Source organism: Amblyomma mixtum, chromosome 3, assembly GCF_055824585.1.
Source record: "Amblyomma mixtum isolate Tamu chromosome 3, ASM5582458v1, whole genome shotgun sequence".
NCBI classification, from domain to species: Eukaryota; Metazoa; Arthropoda; class Arachnida; order Ixodida; family Ixodidae; genus Amblyomma; species Amblyomma mixtum.
In genome coordinates this window covers 264404248-264423923 of record NC_143014.1, presented here as the reverse complement: position 1 = coordinate 264423923, position 19676 = coordinate 264404248, and the positions used below count along the sequence as shown (strand labels likewise).

General features: G+C 48.5%; 1 pseudogene; it reads right to left on the bottom strand.

Moving 5' to 3' along the window:
* Positions 1-368: 368 nt before the first annotated feature.
* Positions 369-18894, bottom strand: LOC149354611 (uncharacterized; annotated as a pseudogene).
* Positions 18895-19676: the final 782 nt, after the last annotated feature.

The window sequence follows — 19676 nt, the reverse complement described above, 5'->3', positions numbered from 1 at the left end:
TCACGTATGTTCATGAAACACCTAAGGTATGTACAGGAGAGCTGTCATTCTAAGCCAGCAACCCGACGCGCTCGAACAGTCAGTGCCTTCAATTTCATCCTCGCCAGCTCAACCTTTTGCTCCGTCCGCAGTAAAATAGCTTTCTGTCATTTTTCACACAAGGACAGTTCGTGGAAAATTGCCAGTGCGCTAAATACGAGTCTGTGGGCACAGCGATAACCTTAAAATCAAGTGACACCGAGTTGAACCAAACTCTCGTCACATCAGAAGCGGCCGCATATACTCTGGTTGCCAGCTGATGCAGGCGAAACGAATGGCTCCAGTCCGGCAGTCGGGCGGCCTTGGGCGTGTGCAAACATGCACCACGTTCACTGCGACGTCCGCCGGCGAAAAATGGTCAGGTTGGTTTTCTCCCAAAGCCCCTTGAGGGACATGGAGCGCCTACGCGACCCATCGTCCGGCAGATCGTCGCCAGCACCTTCCGGCGATACCTCGGCCACAGCCCCGCGTGCAGAACGCTAAAAATTGCGGGAGCCCTGCCGCAGAGACGTGTCCGCCGCCAGAGCGTTAACCCGGCTGTTGCGGGGATGGTTGTAGTCAGACCGCTGCTCCTGTTGGTGTTGCTGTCGGCGGGACCTTCGCGATGGGCACGGAGGATCGCCAGTGGCTGGGCCCTTATTCTTATGCGTCGGAGACCTGTTGGTGTTGTTGCAGGCTGTTGCCGCCCTAGGGGCAGCGGTCGCTGCTGCGGCGGGAGGGGTTACAGGTTGAGGACTCGGTCTGGTGTTAGAAAACTGCCTCCAGGCCTGCGTTTGTCCGCCTCCTCCATTCTGCTTGTTGTTGTAGTGTCGTCCTCGAGACGGTGGCGGGGGCGGCGGAGGCGTCGCTGCTTTTGTGTCGGCTGGGCTTGCAAGTCTGCAAGCTCCGGTCGCCTTTTGGCAGCCGTAAGTGCCCGGATTGAGGTGAGCGGCCACACCCCCGCCGCGATTTCCACCGTCCGGATTGTCTGGTCTCGCGCTGTCCTTATTCCACTGGCTGTGGCCGTTGGATTGGCGGTTGGAAGGATTTCGGTTGCGACCGGCCGAATGACAACCGCCTCTGGCAGGTTGCTGTTGACCCCTGGCGCAGGCTTCATCCGAAGGGCTGATGCGTCGGTTGTTCCCGGCGGGCTCTTTGCATTGACCCGTTTGAGGAAGCAGACTATCCGTCTTGGGCTGCCGGCCGGCTCCGGGCGCTTTGCCCATCAAAGGCGGCGTCGCCTGTTCGGGCTCGTAACGACGGGTGCTGTGGTATTCGCGCCGGGCGTGCGCGGGCCGCTTGATGTCTTGGGTCTTCAGGGCTGTTGTGACCCGTTCTTCTTCTGTGCCGTCTTTGCGCTGTAATAATGAATGTAGGTAACCAACTCGTCCAAAATGTTGTATTATGAATAACTGTAGTTACAGACCCGCCGCGGGGTCTCAGTGGTTAAGGCGATCGCCTACCCAGCCGGTGAACCCGGGTCCGAACCCGACCGCGTCACCCTAGTTTGGATGGAGGCGGAACGCGAAAGGCACCCGGATGCTGTGCGGTGTCAGTGCACGTTAAATATCCTCGAAATCACTCCGGAGACCTCCACTACGGTACCTTTTTCTTTCACTCCCTCCTTCCTCCATTCCCCTATGTTGCTGTTCAGGTGTCCACTGAGATATGTCAGACAGATACTGCGCCATTTCCTTTCTTCAAAAATCTCTTTGCCAATTCATTTTCAGTTACGGTTGAGGGCTAAACCTCATCGCTATACACACGTTTACGCTTTGATGCTCTATTCGGAAAAGCTTACACATGACCAGTGGGTGCAGCAGATTTTACTAGCAGTCTTTAGTTGCGAAAGCAACACTACGCTAAGTGTGAGCGATTTCACGGAGCCCCGGAGAGCCCCAGCCGCGCAAGTGCGAGGAGCGATTGACGTCAGAGGAGCGCGGAGCCGCTGCCGACTCCTCTGCTGCGTGGGTGACTCAGAGGTGTCATCGCTGCTGCGCCAGCAGTGCATTCTCCAGGAGGAGTGACGTCACACGGCGCACAGTTGCGGCGCTGGATCCACCGCGGACTCTTCGGCTACGCGGGTGACTCAGAGGCGCCGCCGCCACTGCGACTCTCGCGCCGTTGCTTCCGCAATTCCACTTGGGATGGCAATTGGTCAAACCACAGCGAATTTTTTTTTTCTCGTGCTCTATTCCCACTGGTCGCCATATGTTTCAGAATTTCTCTAGAGAGGGTGCCTAGTCTTATAATGCGGCCGTCACGCAATTGGAGTACATAAGTGTGGATTTCAATGTAGTCTGAACAGCTCAGAAGAATGCCGCTTTTTCGTGTAATGTCTGGCCCCAATACAAATCTCGGAAAAAATGCGTAGTCCTAAGTTAAGTGTCTACGGCAGGTGTTGCGGAACCTAGGCGGTCGTTTCAGAAAGAATAAAGGCATCGAACGGGAAGACGCAAATCAGTAAAGAGAAAGGACGATAAGAAACGGCTTTCAGCACCTTTCATTTCTTCCGTAGTTGTTTGGTTTGGTTTGGTTTATGGGGTTTAACGTCCCAAAGCGACTAAGGCTATGAGAGACGCCGCAGTGGAGGGCTCCGGAAATTTCGACCACCTGGGGTTCTTTAACGTGCACTGACATCGCACAGTACACGGGCCTGTAGAATTTCTCCTCCAAAGAAATTCTAGCCGCCGCGGCCGGGATCGAACCCGCGTCTTTCGGGTCAGCAGCCGAGCACCATAACCGCTGAGCCACCGCGGCGGCTCTTCCGTAGTTGTGTTCATGATGAACTGAAAAAGCTGGCTCTAGCTCCACGGCCTACTCAGAGGACCGCTCAAACATCTGCACTGGATAGCTGATGACCTACAGAAAAGCATGCAGGTCGTCACGACCTGCATGCAACCCGAGTTAAACGTGGACGCCAGAATAAAGGCGAATATGGACCTTTACTCACCTTATAGCAGCGCAGAGAATCGCTGCAGCAATCCAGAAAAAGCCAGCACGGAGAGCACCGTGCCCAGAGGCGCCCCCAGTGCCGGCATAGGGCACCAAAGTAGCGGTGATGATAGTGGCTCGCTGTCACAGCCCACGAGGAGATGCATGGAGCGAAAAACAAGCGTCTTACCCCTGACAAAAGGCCAGGACAGAGCTTGGTCGCTGGCTGCAAGAAAAAAAAAGTGGTACGGTTTTACATGCGTTCAAAATGGGGGGTGCAAGAACGTACCTGGATGCCTAGGATGTTAAATGAAGCCCTTCACAAATATCCTCCAAGAAGAATTTTTTTTAATTAGTTTCGTGGAAGCTGGGCTATCTGTAGTCAATATGCATTGCTGGATCTTCGCCCCTTTCCATCGACTCTGGTCTGTTTTTGCGCTCTAAAATGACGGCGCTCCTCCGCCGGCCCCACTGACTCAGCCCCTCGGGCGGTTGCGTGAATTTGGCATGGCGAAAAATCACAGCAGTCCGCTGTTGACGTAACGAGCGCTGCATGACGCGTTGCGTGTGGCTTGGGGCAAAAACCAGAAACCGCTGGTAGCCGCGAGGCGCGGAAGCTGAAGTTATTAGAAATGCATCATAGATTATCGGCTTGCCTTTGAGGTTATGTATGCGGCATGAATGCTCGGTAGCCTGTATTGTACATAATGCAAGCATTTTATAGCCAACCTCCAAGACCCTTTTCAGGTAATCTTTAACGTAGTTAAGCCTAGTAGACATGCGAGAGCATACGTTCATTCTAAATCTGCTCTATCTGTCTGGTACCAGCATGTACAGCCGCCCTGATTTTTAATAATATGGCGTGATCGTCGACCGAACTGCTGGTCAGCGCCTTATAATGGCGATAAGCGTGCAACAAGGTGAGAGTTCGCGCGCGCGCACGAAGGCAGAGCGTCGTCTGCTACGCTGTTCCGAGCACGAGGACACTGCCACAATATCAGTTAGCAAGATCCCGCCAAGCCATAGAGCGCACGCGCATCATTAATATGTGGGAATTTCTTTCCTTGTATTTTTTCTTATCATAACTTTTAATCGCCAGGCTGGCCTCCCGTAATAGGTAAAAAAAAGAGAGAGAAAGAAATCACGTCTCACGCAGTCCCACATATTAATCATGCGCTTGCGCTCTACGGCTTGGCGGCATCTCGCGAACTGATATTGCGGCAGGGCGTGTGGCCTCGTGCTCGGAACAGCGTAGCAGACGACGCTCTGCCTTCGTGCGCGTGCGCGAACTCTCGCCTTGTTGCACGCTTATCGTCATTATAAGGCGGTGACCAGCAGTTGTGTCGCCACTCGCGCTATATTATTAAAAATCGGGGCGGCTGTACACACAACCGCGTTTCTTGACATTCATCGTCCTCTCTTCACTCTAGAAGCAGCTGGTGCCACGCGCTCCTTCCATTGGCTACAGCTGGCGTGGCGCTCCACCGATATTTCCCGAGCTTACCCAAGTTAATTTGGTCGCACAACACAAGATTCTTGCTCGAGGTGGGTACGTCTGAAGGAGTGCTTTCGAGCTAAAATTTTGAAAAATTGGAGGAAACACCTCAGATCCGCCTTAATGACATAAATGCGGAATTGCTTATGGGGAACTGCATTCTCTGCTTTACACTCAAAGATCACTGCGAGTCCTCAAATCACTCTTGGCGGAGTAGTGCAGTGATTAAGCGATGCTTCAATGCCCTGCGATGGCAGGTGCTGCCACTGGTAGGGCCTGTGCGACCCAGGCTGCTCGTCCAGAGCAACTTCTCGCGGCCAATCATTAATTTAACTGTCGCCTGCTACGGTGTACAGTGTGCTCACAATCCGGTGTGGAGATTGTGATGGCGCTACGAAATCACGTTACCAAGGTAGCCAACGTAGGTTTCTTCTCCGCCGAATTCTTGCCCACAACACCTGTAGCGTCGATGATGACGACGAAAATTTTAACGCTATCGCCTTGAAAGATCAGATAAAACCGGCATTGGAAACTCTGCAGTGAACAGACCAACGGAACGACAACATATAGCCGTTCGGGCACAAGAACGAGTGAAGCTCGCCACGCCAAAATCCTGCGGCGCTCACATTCAGTGCGCAGGTGATACCTGAGTGAATGCGGTGTCTCGATAGATGGTTACGGCGAAAAGGATTCAGTAAAACCTTGTTCTCAGATTCATACTCATTAGTCGCATGCAACGAGCTTTTTCGCCGACAGCAACTGTTCCGTAGTAATAGGCCTTTCATGCAGGATTACCTTCGAAAGTTCGCCGCAGCGAAAAGAATTTTCTTGCTTTTCACGTCGAATTCAAAGTGTGAGCGAGCCGCAACGGCATGCTCTTTACGAAAAGGGCACCGCTTGGTGAATTGCAATATTAAATAATGGGGACTCAAGTAGTAGAGTTTCAGGCAATTGTTTTCGCGCTCGGCCCCATTTTTATATAGGAATATTGTTTCAAGGGCAAATGTGCAACCGAAGCGAAGCGAATACGCAGTCTATTCACGGCTCACCACTATAGGTGACGGCATCTATACGGTAAAGTCTGTGAACATGCTTATGGGAAAAAAAGACGCCGTGGCGGTGGGCGGGTTGTCGACTTTTGCCTATGCAGGGATGGGACACTCCCAAAGTCAGTTGCCTATGCAGGGACGGGTAAATTCCCAAAGTCAGGACAACGCACGACATCCGCGGTCCTTGTTCTAGAGCAGGGTGGTGCCTGCCGTCAACAGCGCTTTGTGCCCCTTGTTTCCAGATGTGTAAACGGACACAGGACAGGCGCTGGACGAGCTAGGAGAAGGCCCACCGCCAAGATCAAGCCATCGCGCTAGTCGTTGTGTGACCAACCCTGGTTTTGCCGTGTCCGGCTCCGTGTTCAGCGCCGCCCAGCCATTCCCGTTGCAATGAGGAGCTTGTTCAGCGGTGCCGGGTTCGCGAGCCATATCTTGAACGAACGTCCGGCGGCCCAGGAGTACAATATGGCCACGTCTCATTGACGAAAGGTTTTTTTTGGGATGAATCGAACAACCGGAATGGGAGAGCGCATGCAACGAACACCACGAGGTAATCATCTTTGCCTTCTACTCCCTGTCCTCTCTGGCTCGTGGGCAAGGAGCAATGCTGACAATAGGTGGCATGTGCAGGAACATCCACAAAATTTGTATACGTGCTTGACCTATAGAGGAATCTAGAGATCGAAAAAAAATTAAAAGAAAACAGTACAGCGATCTCATTGACGGGAGTGGAAAAACCAAAAACTCATGTATCACCGCAATGAATCACTTACTTCATGTGAAAAGCTCATTAAACAGACGCTTAATCTATGCCATTTGACCTCTTGAAACGGGTGCCGCTTTCGCACCACGTCTATTAGTGGATTAACGCGGTGTCAGCTTTGTTGATAGTTGCAAGGACTTGAATCTGCGTGCATCAGTTACTTCTATGTGCGGCTTCTCATTGAGAAAGTATAGCGAGGTAATGTAGCTTCGTGTTCGCTAAAGGCGAAGAAGTGCGCCCGCCTATGAGTGGAAGCACTGGTTTTTTACGTAATTTAGGCGAAGCAGGGCTTCTTTGTATTCAATAATGTTTGTTTTCTGCAGCTTGAACCAACGCTGCGAATGGTCGTTCCTTCTTCAATACAGCACCCAAGCCGCGGCGCTTACGCCAAACTTTAGCTCCCTCCAGCGCTGGACCTGAAGAGCTGACTCCGCAGCAGGTAGGGCGTTCCGTGTCTCCTTGCCTGTAGTAGCTCTGAAGGGCACTCTCGCTTACTCGAAGGGAACGAGTGCTTTCCGCTTAGCTTTCATTTCCCAGTTACGGGTTCGGCTTCCTGCCTAAGGTGATCACAATGTACATCTCAGTCGAATTCCCTTCTGGCATTGTCGGGTCCGTTGCCTAATTTAGTGAACCTTTTCGTCTTCCCCTCATTGATGGAAAGTATTTATTGTTCTTAACTTTAGGAACGATTATGCCAGGAAATTGGAGCTCGTTGTGGTATAATTTTTCATGCCCGACTCCCTTCTTGCAGATCAGCATTATGTCAGCATTGTTATATGCGTCTTGTGCTGTAGAAGCAGCGCCTCCTCTATTTTTACAATGCCTACCGAATACGGCCCATCCGACTGCCCAGGCGCCTTTTCTATCCTCCTTTCCTACTCCCCCCCATGGGCTAGTCTTCACGCCTGCTCTGCATGTGTGGGGGAGAGTGGAATCTCAGTGGCTTCTGGTGACGGAAAGCGGACGAAGACAATTTTTGCAACGTTCTCTGTTTCGTCGTGAGGCGGCGCTTTGCATTTCTCATGGTCAGCAGGCTGCCTGTCAGGTATGGACGCGTCATAGAGCGCGCCGTTCGTGGCGGTGGTGATCATGGAGCCGCTGTAGGCGCTGGCTTAAAAAGGAGTCACTGAGAGTGCAGTGCAGCGGCATTGGCATTGCAACGGCGGAAGGATGTGGCGGCTTGTTCGTATGATCTTCGTCTTTTAGCTGCAACGCGTAAATATTCTGGGAGAGGCACTAAAATTGCTTGGCGCAAACGTGAAATTATAAGGTAAAGCTAAGGGGAGGCAAATGGGAGGATGAAATAAAGAAGGACCCGCCGAAAGACGCGGGTTCGATCCCGGCCGCGGCGGCCGACCTTCGATGGAGGCGAAATTCTAGAGGCCGCTGTCGCGTTCCACTCCTAAAGGCGAAGCTTAAGCGTCATTAATTAGCAGTTAATTAGTATTCAGGCATTAATCAGTAATTAATCATTAATTAGTGATTTGTCATCACTTAGCAATCAGTACTCAGTTATATGTGACGCCACCAGTGCCACAGAAGCAGCGAAAGTGGTTCGGAAAGCGCTTTCACCTCTACGCACTTTAGACAAAGTGCCCCCTGAATTTTTCTTGACCGCTGGACTACTGCGCTAGAGTGGTAGGAGGACTTCCGGGGACCTGTGAGTATCAAATAGAGAATGACCAATCCCCTAGAGGCACTGACTGATTAACGCAATCATGTGATACATTTAAGTAGGAGGTCAAGTGCCCCGGTTAATTTTTTACTGCATTAGCACTAACATACGCATTTTTCGATTTCAGGCATGGGTACGTACAGTACGCACGTACTTGGGTGCCTGAAGCCTGGTGTATGGAATGCAGGTCGTTTGCAACATGCCAGTTGTGCACACCTAGCAGGCGTTCACCTGAGTGAAGGCCTGGGTAAAGACATTCGAGGAAAACACCTTCCAAGTAAAGACATTCAGGTCAAATGCATTTAGCATGTCAGGAACTTAAGTACTTCCCGTAACTAATGCGATACTGCACGATATTCCGCGCTTACCAATGCTAAACCGCCTGCAATTTTTTTATTGTGTTAAACTGTCGGTTCGCGGAAAAAATGCACCTTAACCATTCAGAGCGCTACCCTAGAGAGCTTCCTGCTCATGTTTCGATATATGGTGTGTCCCTTGGTTGAGACCGAGTACGATGTCGGCCAAGGCGTCTATTTTCAGGAACTAAGGACATTTTCGAAATGACTCACCGCGGCGGTCACTGGGAGGTCGGGTAACAGCTCTGCCGGGATGGGTGCAGTTTCGGGGGGATATTTGTGTTGGGGTCCACGCTCCTTGTTCTGGAGCAGGGTGGTGCCGCCCATCGCCAGCTCTGAATGCCCCGTGTGTCCGATGGGTGAACCGGGCAGAGGAAAGGCGTTGGGCGAGTTTAGAGGTAGGCGACCGCCAAATTGAAGACTGTGCGCTGGTCGTGGTGTCACCGCCGCTGCGATCGCAGAGGCTGATTCCATGTTCAGGGACGGCCAAGCAACCACAGTACAATCAGGAGCCTCTTCTGCGGAGCGTAGTCTGTAAGCGATTGGTTGATCGAACGGTGGTAGGGAGACGCGCACAACGCGGCCGCGTCACAGCGACGACAAAGCCTGTAACCTGAGTCGGACAGCTGGCACAGGAGAGCGGGAGCAACGAACGCCACGAGGGAATCTTCTTTGCCTTCTGCTCTGTGTTCTTGAAGGTGCGTGCGCAAGAGTAAATGCTGGCGATGACTGGCACGTGGAGGTAAATGCAACAAATTGTAAATGCCTGAACGTAGGGCATAAAACACTGAAGCAAAAGAAAAAGAAGGTAGGTATGCCAGAAAAACTGAAGTAAAATTCATGTTTAAGCAGACTGACTGACACACATATTATATTGAAATCCCGAGCATGCAGACTGCTCGAGGCATCTGTGCGTGCATGTGGCCCACAGTTGGCACGACAACCGAGACGAATTCCGACATTTCGCAAAATGAACTAAGCGATTTTTCCCTTTAATGGGTCACCAGAACGTGATTACATTCTAATGAACATTATAAATATGTCTGCTATTTCGTTCTGATAGTGTAACGAAAATTACAGGAGTAAATTTGGTATGTACTCACATTACAACATGAGTGCAGTTCTGATCACAAATAAAAGTAAAAAGTTTGAAATGCTGATAAACTACCTGCAGCTTTGTAAAAGATGATTAAGCGTATTATATTTGTAATGAGCATAGCTGAGGAAAACGGACATCAATCAATATTTTATGCATAGCAAGATACAGAACTGTTTCTTTGATTTTAAATGACGCCAGGAAATAAGCCGCAGCTTCCTTCCCTCCACATTTTCAAACGCCCATTACAATGCCAGCTAGATGCTTTCTGAACAGCTACGTAAAGAAGCATCGTCCAAAGCCGGCCCTCACTGAAAGGTTAAAGGACTTTAGGCACAATATTTTTGCTTGATGTTTTCTTGTTTCAGACGAAGCGCTAGATGTTGATATACACAGATCACCCTATAGTATTCATCTGCGACCGCTAAATAATTTATAATTGCATTTGTTCTCGACCCTGTTACAGTTTTAGTTTAATTAACCGAACAGTAGCTGTGACATGTAGTTGGTGTTTAGGTCACGTAAGGCACAAAAAAGGCATTATAACTGCTGATACGTCATTTGGTGTGCTCTAACTACTGGAACGGGTTGATTTAGGTGTTGCAGTGAGTTAAAACTATGTACCCGTATTTATATGACCCTTTCTTCGTTTGACATGCGACCTAAACATCAAGTGCACGTCAGAGCCACCGCTCCATTCATAAAACCGAAACACCATGCAAGAAGAAATTCAATTATATGTTATTTAATTGTCGTAGGCAAAAACCACGCGGTGATCTATGTATTCTAATTGATAAAGCATCATTTGAAAGAAGAAAACGCGCTATAAAATTAGGTGTCTATTGTCCTTCAATGCTGTTCGGGATACCAAAAAAAGGCTACGCGGAAATATATACGCGCGTATTTTTTTCAAGGTGGGAAACTGCGATCTGGACAAGTTGCATTTCTTCTCTACAAATAACATCTAAGAAAAAAAGGCGAGCACAGAGGTGAGCAGGCAGCCATGTAGTGCTGTTATTAAAGGAGGGTTAGAAAGATCAGCGCTGTGTGTGTATTATCATTTGTCCTCTCGGCTCCGTCGGGCTTCCTAGCAGTGCCACGAACCACTTTCGCACTGGCGCACCTTTCACGCTAGATTACTCTCGAGTGGTACTCTTACTAGGTATCGCCGCCTGACTGCCGCCTTTAAAACGCTGAACTATATTGTAATGCACATGGGCACGCTTGTGAATATGCAGATGTCTTACAAACCTAGGCATATTTGCACGACGACAAACTTAACAGTCACGAGTCACAGCTCAACACATGCCCTAATGGTTTCTCCTTCGTGCATGGAACCTATTCACACGCAATGATGAATAAAATGACCTTCATTAGTCAGGAAATGTAACTTGACGCTTCTCACACCCTCCGAGAAGCGGAGTAAATACAAGGGCTAGGCGACGTCAGCCAGTGGTGCGTGGTTGGCTCGCGAGCACAATAAATGAATCCCATAGTGATAACAGCCATCGCGTGCTCCTAGTGTTCAAATCACAGAGAAGAAATAGTGACACGAAGTGCAAATTTATTCATCCCATCACAACAGAGTAAACGCCATTTATTTGCACTCTTCCTGCATCAGGCACGCCTGTCCGATTCTCCAGATGTCTCTGTAGTTAGGCGTTTGCAGGAATTGCCGTCCGATCTGGAGCTCACTACAGCCGCATTATCCGATTCAAGGACGCATCCGAAGCACGGGAGCGCCAAGCCAGCCGAGGCACTGGACAGTCGTACGAGAGAGAAATGGCGGTGTCTTTAGAGAGACGGCCACCTCATAGCAGCTGCGGAAGGCAACGGCAACAGCGTCCTCGCCGGAGTGCGTCGATGGCACATGCCTCTGCAGAAAGTTCAGAAAGTCTCCGTCCGTGGACATCGGGAATTGACATAGAATAGGTGCTGCCACTAGAAAGCGACAGCGGGGGGTTGAGGAGAAACACTTTCAGTGAGCATTGTGGAGGAGAACTGCTCATAAGGAGGAGCCCTCTACTTCACACAGCGAGTCTTTGTACCTTAACAATCGCCCTAGACGAGATAACTTTATAGTGAACGGCGTACCCGAGCTGGGAACAGAAAATTACAGAGAATGTTTAGTACATTTGAATCGGAGCGAAACCAATGATTTTTGCTGCGGAGAAGACTACGGTAAGCGGGCACTGCAGCGGGACGGAGCATATGGACGTTGATGAAGATGTGCCCTCCATGCACAGCGCGAGAGTATGGTGCAGTTTAACACGAGGCGTGTTGGTTTGGCGATAGCTCAGTGGTTTCCTCAGCATGAAGGCGGCATATACGCTGTATTGCTCCCTGAGAAGTACACCAGAGACAATTGACAGTTGGTTTATTCTGTGCACTGATGAGGTTTTCTTCTGGGACACATTACAACAAACAATTAACGACATTGACCGCACACCCTAGAGTATCCGTTTTTTCCCTCTGGAGAAAAACTGTCTTTTGCCATAGGACCTATTTATGTTGCAGGGACTTTTTAGTCTGGGGAAGAGCCACATGGTGGACCACCATGCCGAATCACCACGGTCTTCGAAATCTTTTGTAGTGAAGAATGCGCTTTGCTGCGGGAAGTATATGCTGCCCTGCAAGAGCGCCTAGCTGGCTGCCCTAACTGGATGCATGTGTGTGCCGCCCAGATTTTTGATGTTTTGGAAGGTGGGGTCATGCCGGGGTAAGGTGACGTATTGTTTTGTGGCGTAAGCATGCTTTCATTTTTCTTTTCGGCACTATTTCCATAAGAAAGATAGCCTTATGGTTTCTCTCTGCGGCCCTTAAAGGAGATCTGATCGCGCAGCTGCGGGTTCCACTCCGAGTCATGGACATTGATTCAATTCTTTTCTCTTTTTCTTGGTTTGACTTCAAACTCAGCTAAAGGTCAAAACTAGGCACTCGGCGATGGAACCACGAGGTCCCGTGGTGAAGCTTTCGCCTGAAGCGTTGAAGCGTTGAGGCAGGAGTAAATGAGCGCGTTCATCGTATTGGTAGGCGCAAGTCTACTTCCATTCCCCGATAGTAATGATGTTCTTGAAATACAAAAGGAAAATTTCCGTCTGAAAAAATGCATTGAAATTGAAGGACCTAACCACACCTAAAGTATGCATCGACGAAGAGATTTCACCAAAACTGCAAGTGGCATGGGTAAAGTTGAGGTAATTTGCAAAGGCTAATGCAGGCGAACGCAAATTTAGGTTGTCATATGATGAGCTGATCATAAGTGAGAGAACTTACAGATACGATGACATTCATGACCGTCTTGTGCAATCAAGCCGAGAGCAGCCCATTTCCGGTGATAACTGCAGAATCAAGGTCTTTGAATCAAATCGACCGATATCATTTTTTGTTGCTAACTTTCGTAGTTTGCTACCTAAGCAAGGAGACATACTGTCTGTCATTGACAGGTGTGCTGCAGATGTCGTTCTGATAACATAAACATAGCTGAACCAATGTATCTCGGCGGTCGCATTTTCATTGAGGCAAAATTCTAGAGATCCGCGTATTGGGCGATGTCAGTGCGCGTTGAGGAACCCCCGGTGGTCAAAATTTCTGGAGCCTCTGACTACGGCGTTCCTCATAGGCTGAGTTGCTTTGGAACATTAACCAACCATAACGTCACATAACTTTAAACATCCATCAACGGAAATTTCTTTAGTTACTGTCAGCTAACAGATCAGAGGCATGTTTCTCTGCAAAAGCCTTAGAAGCTTTAACCTAGGTGTCGAAATATTCGATGTTGTGAAGTAACCTGCAAAACTTCTTGCTTGAATATAACAAGCCGTCGGGATAGCTCTTTAGATATCATTTCTGTACCAAAAACCTTGCTTTAACTTTCTTACCGTTGTTATCAAGTTACCTTTTTTTGGCAAGGATTCTGCAATGTTTGTCACTAAAATTTTCCTTTTAGCATTCTTTTGTTCTTTTGCTTAATGATGCGCCCCGTTGGCTTCCTGTCTGTATTGGTATTGATTGTTTTTTGGAGGTTATTGAAGTTCACTGAATTCGGGAAGAATTTTTTTTCGTGTTTTTCATGGAATCTAGCTTTCGCATTTGCTTCTCCCATGCCATTTCTGACGTTCACGGAGTAAGATAGACAGCAGTGCCGATTCTGACGCTCCACAATGCATTCGGAAGGCCTCGCTAGCGCACGTCCGGCGCCCAGCGTTGCGCTCTACTCTCTATATCCACTCGCCTTCACTCAACGAAAATGCTTTGAGTACTCTTTTTCCTCTGCAGAAGTAGCCTATCGACGCGCCACCTGTCGACACTACCACGAAACGAAATTCTGTGCGACCATTGGGCGAAAAGCCGGTGGGATGCCGTTTTTCGCGTTGTCTACTTCTGACGAAGCTGTAAAGGGAATCATGTTTTTCCATCAGCGCACAATAGCCTCTTTGTTTACTAAGATAACACTTTTCCTTTGATGAATCGGCCGATGCACAACAACCGGCATATGAAACCTGAACGACAGTTCAATCCTAAAAAAAATTAGTCGATATTAGCTGTGAGAATGTCCGTACGAGTGCAGGTAAATTTCAGTTTCAAGGTGCGATGCCTGGCCCTTTGAAGTGTTTATAAACTTAGCGTTATTGCTGCTTTAGGACGTAATAAAATCTTTGTTTTTCAGCTCTCTCGTCCGGCTTTCTTTTGTTCTGAGGATTATAGTGCAGTAGCAACATTGACAAGAAAGACGGACGCAAACACAGGTGTACCTCTTTCTTGACCATGTTGCTACTGCGCTATAATCCTCGGCATGATGAACCAACAAGCCAGCCACTTCCTATTAAGCAATTTGATTTGTTACTCACACTTGGTACTTGGAGAGTCAGCTCCGCAAAATGCATCTCGTTTGTTGCCGAGCCATGTGTGCACCATCGGCTTCGTATTGGGGCGTCGTAGCAGACGACAAATGAACCCAAGAGCTTCCCGAAACGCAGAGGGCATGGCTGACGGGAGAAGCGCATACTGTGCAGCGGTATTTGAATGCTGGTGCTCCGTAAGACAGGGCAAGCGATGAACTGTTTTGTCGCTTGCTGTAAACCATGATATGGCGAAGGAAATTTGTGTGCACGGCAGGGAAAAGCCATTCCGCCACCCGTCCTGCATCTTCCAAGCTGAGTTTTGGAAATCTGCTAAATACGCACAGTATGTGGGTGTTGTGCGACGTCGCTGTGCATTAAAGAACCGCAGGTGACCGAAATTATTCGAGCGCCATCCACTAAGCTCGACTGTTAGCTCAAAAGCAGATGCCGGACGTTAAGCCCGGCAGCGTATTCGCCAACTGCAGCCTGTACAGCCACAAGGCTTGAAACCACGGTGAATTGATGACGGTGACTGAAGATTGTCACAACGGCTTACCTAAAAGGGATAATTATTCCCTAAATAACGCTTAAACGGCGTTATATGGCACTAAGCATCACGATTTGCGACCTAAAAGGGAAAAAAATTAAGAAATGAAATTAAAGAAAACAATAAAGTTACAGTACAGGGAGCGGAGTCGAACGGCCGACCTCCCATAAGCAAAACGTGCCTCTAATCCACTGCGCCATAGCGGCGATGTCAAGCTGTCGTTCTGAACGAATATTTATAACGAGCCTTACTGGTGGCTGCTACCTGCCGGTGGGCGGCGCTGTCATCGCTGGCTGTACCGGCTGCATTTGGCGAACGCGCATCCCGGCATGCCTCTCTCTTTTCCTGATGCAGTACTGACACTCACTACAAGGCCGTCTATGGAATACAGGAGATAATAGTGGAAGAACAGAAGGGAACAAGTTAGCATGTGGAGTGTGCGCATAATGGAGCCTGTGAAACACGGCAGGTGAGCTGTAGGGAGGAGGCAGAAGTAGAGGACAACTGTGGTGACACAGATGATGGCGCCAGTGCAGCGTCACGCAGCAGACAACCGCGATGCATGCCATGATGCATGCGCGTGTTTTTTAAAAAAAGGAGAAGAAAGCGTCTACACCGCGAGCGCATCAGTGCCAAATCCGAGCGTCCTCTATTTCGACTCCCCAATCTCTCTCGGATATAGCAAAACAGAGCCCCTCTTAACAGCGAAGTCGGCGCTCCTGTCTATCTTGCTCAGTGGTAACGTGTGCAGATGCTCTGTAGCTTTGGTGAATGCTTTTTGCAATAATTTCTACAAAGGCTTGGGGATTTTAGTACATAAAGTTGAATTCAGCTCTCTAGTGTGTTCTTCTCGTCTTGCCTCTCATTTTACTTCAAACCGAAACAAAAGTTTACCTTTGCTGTCATTATTAACTGCACTTAAATTGTCAGAGCTGCGAAAACTCTTAAGTGGTACATTCTTATATACCTCAGATGTTGGGATCTGAAAATGATAGAATTTTTTAAATTCTATATCTGATGTACACTGGGGACAAAAGTAACTGATCCATCACTCAAATTACCAACAACGCCACACCTTATGCAGACGTTCCCCGAAGATGCACTCCTGGAGTCGAGACCGGCAAGAGAAGGAGGGAGTTGTAGGGTGACGCCTATATGCAGAACGGCAGCGTTCGGGGATTGGAGGTGCTGTGAGTCACTTTTTTTCTCGTTAGGGCAGTGCCTCCGGAACGTGCAAATGCATCCACACACCGCTCGTTTTTTAGCAATATTACTGGTAATCATTTGGAAGCTTAAATGTTTCTCCGCCCACGTTTCATTACGGCAGCTTTCCGTGATTCTCTTTTGAGAAGCGTTAACCACTAATAACGAAGGAAATTCTCATGACGATGAAAATTTATGCCAAGATGCGCACTTTATATCGGAAAATAAACATTGCCCCTTTGGATCACTCATTTTCGTTCTAATGGCTCATGCCCGCAATGGGCCATCGACAAACATTCGGGAAACATAGGTTTTCCAGTTTTATAGCTTTTTTGTCAGCTTCTAATTTACGGTACTGCAGGTGACAACAAGGAGAATCTAAATAAGTGACACTTTTATTGTGCGAAAGCATGACTCTGCAGGGTAGCAACCATGAGCAAAATTGCCCGCTGTCTCTTCCGTTGTTTGTTCGCATACGGCCTATCGCGAGCACTCCGTCCCGCGGCACTGCCCGTTCGTCGTCGTCTTCTACGTCGCAGAAATCCATGTTTTCGCCCTAATTCGAATGAAGTAAACATTCTCTCTAGTTTTTCTTCATTTTTGTCAATGGTCTCGTGGTCGTACGATTGCCACTAACGCAAATGAAGACGGCGAGTTTCACCCGCAAGAACGTTGCGGGAACGGTGAGAACACTTTTGGTTCCAGCTTATGCGAGCGGATTTCTTTGCATTTATCACTGGGAATGTTTTTCAGCCCGGCACCTTGCTCAAATGAAAGTCGTCTGTTGCCCTAATTAGCGCAAGTGTATTCAGGTAACAGTAAAAGGCAAATTTTATGTTCCGTTTAAAAATAAGCATGTCTAGGGCGCAAGACTCTTGAAAATGTAAAATAAAAAAAATGAGCGCTTCATAAGCTGCGAAAAAGATAACTTCTCACTGAAATTAGGAAAGTGTTCCAATAAGTGGATTTTACCTTTTTATTTTTTCTGACACCAGGGGGCTTTTTCTTCCTTGGGTTTTTCCTGCCCTTGTTGTCTTGCTTTTAAACTTTTTGGCGTGCAGCTGAACGTGCTACCTAGTGTCAACATTGTTTCTTGCACACGCGCCTTAGAGAACACTGCGCAGAAGGCAAAGAAGATTCCCTCGTGGTTTTCATGTGCCAATAAGCCTGAGGAGACATCATCATCATCATGGTGGAGTGCGCATCGGATCTGCTCCAGTGTAATACACTCAATTCTATTCCTTTATAGCCTTTATTCCTGAGCAGCTAGCGTGCACTAAAGGCATTGTACGGGGAGTGGCCTCGTCATCTACCACTCAAGAAATTTTGGACGAATTTTAAGATGCAGAAGAGTTACTTCTGTGTACCGCTTCTCTCGCGAGGGCAGAAGGGCACAAGGGTTTTTTCGGCAGGTGGCGAATCAGGCTCTGCGTCCCCTCAGTACTTCCTCCGGCACGGGTTGAACGAGACGAACTATACCTAGGCCTTAACATATACTTACCATATCCTCACTGGCCTGTACGTTAAGTACACGCATGGACGAGGATTCGAAGAGAATCAGGAGTGCTCTTCGTATGTTTTGTTTTAGGTTGAATTGTTGTTTGCGGCTCACAAAATGATATTAAGGTGAAACTGGAACGGCCAGAGACACCTAATTTGCGTTGATATGGTTAGATGAAGTTTTTTACAGAATTGCACACAAAATTTATTTTTATATTATTAAATACGTTTCAAAGTTCAACGATGGGTCCTCGCGCAGTGCCTGGCTCGGGTCTCGCCGGGAGAACGAAGAACCACGCCGCTGGTCCTGAGCTCATACTGCGTGGAAGTATTAAATACCGTAAGATACTGCACTGAGTTTATCTTGAAACTTGAAAAAAAAAACCCCACCTAGGCGCAAATAATTTCACAAGGACACAAAAAGAGACGAGGAGACAACGGACAAGCGCCAGCTTCCAACTGTTTATTGCTCGAAACAAAAAACAGATACATTTATAGTCTCGGGCAACGCCCACATTTACACACCACGTGCCTTATCGCAGCCGTGACTTATCGCCTAGCACGAAAATTGCGAAAAAAATCGTACTCCGCCGCATACAACTTAACTGAAGTGTCAATCACGCACAAGGCTGCCTTTTCCTTTATGTGAAAGGCTTCCAATAAAAGCCTCGACTGCTTAAATTTGCTCTTGCCCAGAATCCTCGCCTTTTCCAGTCGAGGTGCACACTTGAACGTTTTAACGTGGCTCACCAAAGTGGCGTATTTATCTTTATTATTCGCTACCTTTTTTACATGTTCCCCAAGGCGTTCGTTGATGCACCTCACCGTTTGCCCTATATAGGACATTCCATAGGTCAGGGGGAATATTGCCCTATATAGGGCAAACGGGAAGGTGCATCATCAAACGCCTTGGGGAACATGACAAAAAGGTAGCGAATAATAAAGATAAATACGCCACTTTGGTGAGCCACGTTAACACGTGCAAGTGTGCACCTCGACTGGAAAAGGCGAGGATTCTAGCCAAGAGCAAATTCAAGCAGGCGAGGCTTTCATTGGAAGCCTTTCACATAAAGAAAAATGCAGCCTTGTACGTGAGTGACACTTCGTTTAAGTTGTATGCGGCGGAGTACGATTTTCTGAGCAGTAATGTTCGTCCTAGGCGATAAGTCACGGCTGCGATAAGGCACGTGGTGTGTAAATGTGGGCGTTGCGCGAGACTATAAATGTATGTGTTTTTTTTTCGAGCAATAAACAGTTGGAAGCTGGCGCCTGTCCGTTGTCTCCTCGTCTCTTTTTGTGTCCTTGTGAAATTATTTGCGCCAAGGTGTCTTTTTTTCCCAAGTTTCAAGGCCAACTCACCACATCCGTGGTCCTTGTGCTCGAGTAGAGTGGTGCCTGCCGTCACCAGCGCCATGTTCCCGGCGTTTCGAGATGTTGAACCGGACACAAGACAGGCGCTGGACGAGCTCGGAGAACGCTTACCGCCAAGGTCAAGCCACCGCGCTGGTCGTTGTGTGACCACCCCTGCCTTTGCAGTGTCCGGCTCCGTGTTCAGCGACGCCCAGCCATTCCCGTTGCAATGAGGAGCTCTATCAGCGGTGCCGGGTTTGCGAGCCATGGCTTGGACGTACGGCGGACGGCCCAGGCGTACAATGTGGCCTCGTCTCATCAACGAAAGATCTTTTGGGGTGAATCCAACAACAGGAATAGGAGAGCCCATCCAGCGATGATGATGATGATGATGTCCTCGGGCTGAATGGCACATACCCACGGCGGGGGATTGGCCAGGGTGCATAGCGGATACAAACGAACTCATGTACAGGGAATGGAGTATAATTAAATCTAAAATTTGGGAACACCACGAGGTAATCTTCTTTGCCTTCTATTCCCTGTCCTCTCTGGCGCGTGGGCAAGAAACAATGCTGACAATATGTGGCACGTGCAGGAACATTACAAAATTTGTATACGCGCTTGACCTATAGAGGAATGTAGCGATCAAGAAAAAAAAATTTAAAAAAAACAGTAGAACGGTCTCATTGAAAAGATTGGATAAAACAAAAACCTATAAAGCGACGTTTCGGAGCGCTTATGAAACGCACGCGTAATCAATGTCATTTTACCTTTTGAAATGGGTTCCCGCTTTCACATCACGTCTTTTTCTTAGTGGATTCGCGCGGTGTCATCTTTCTTGATCAT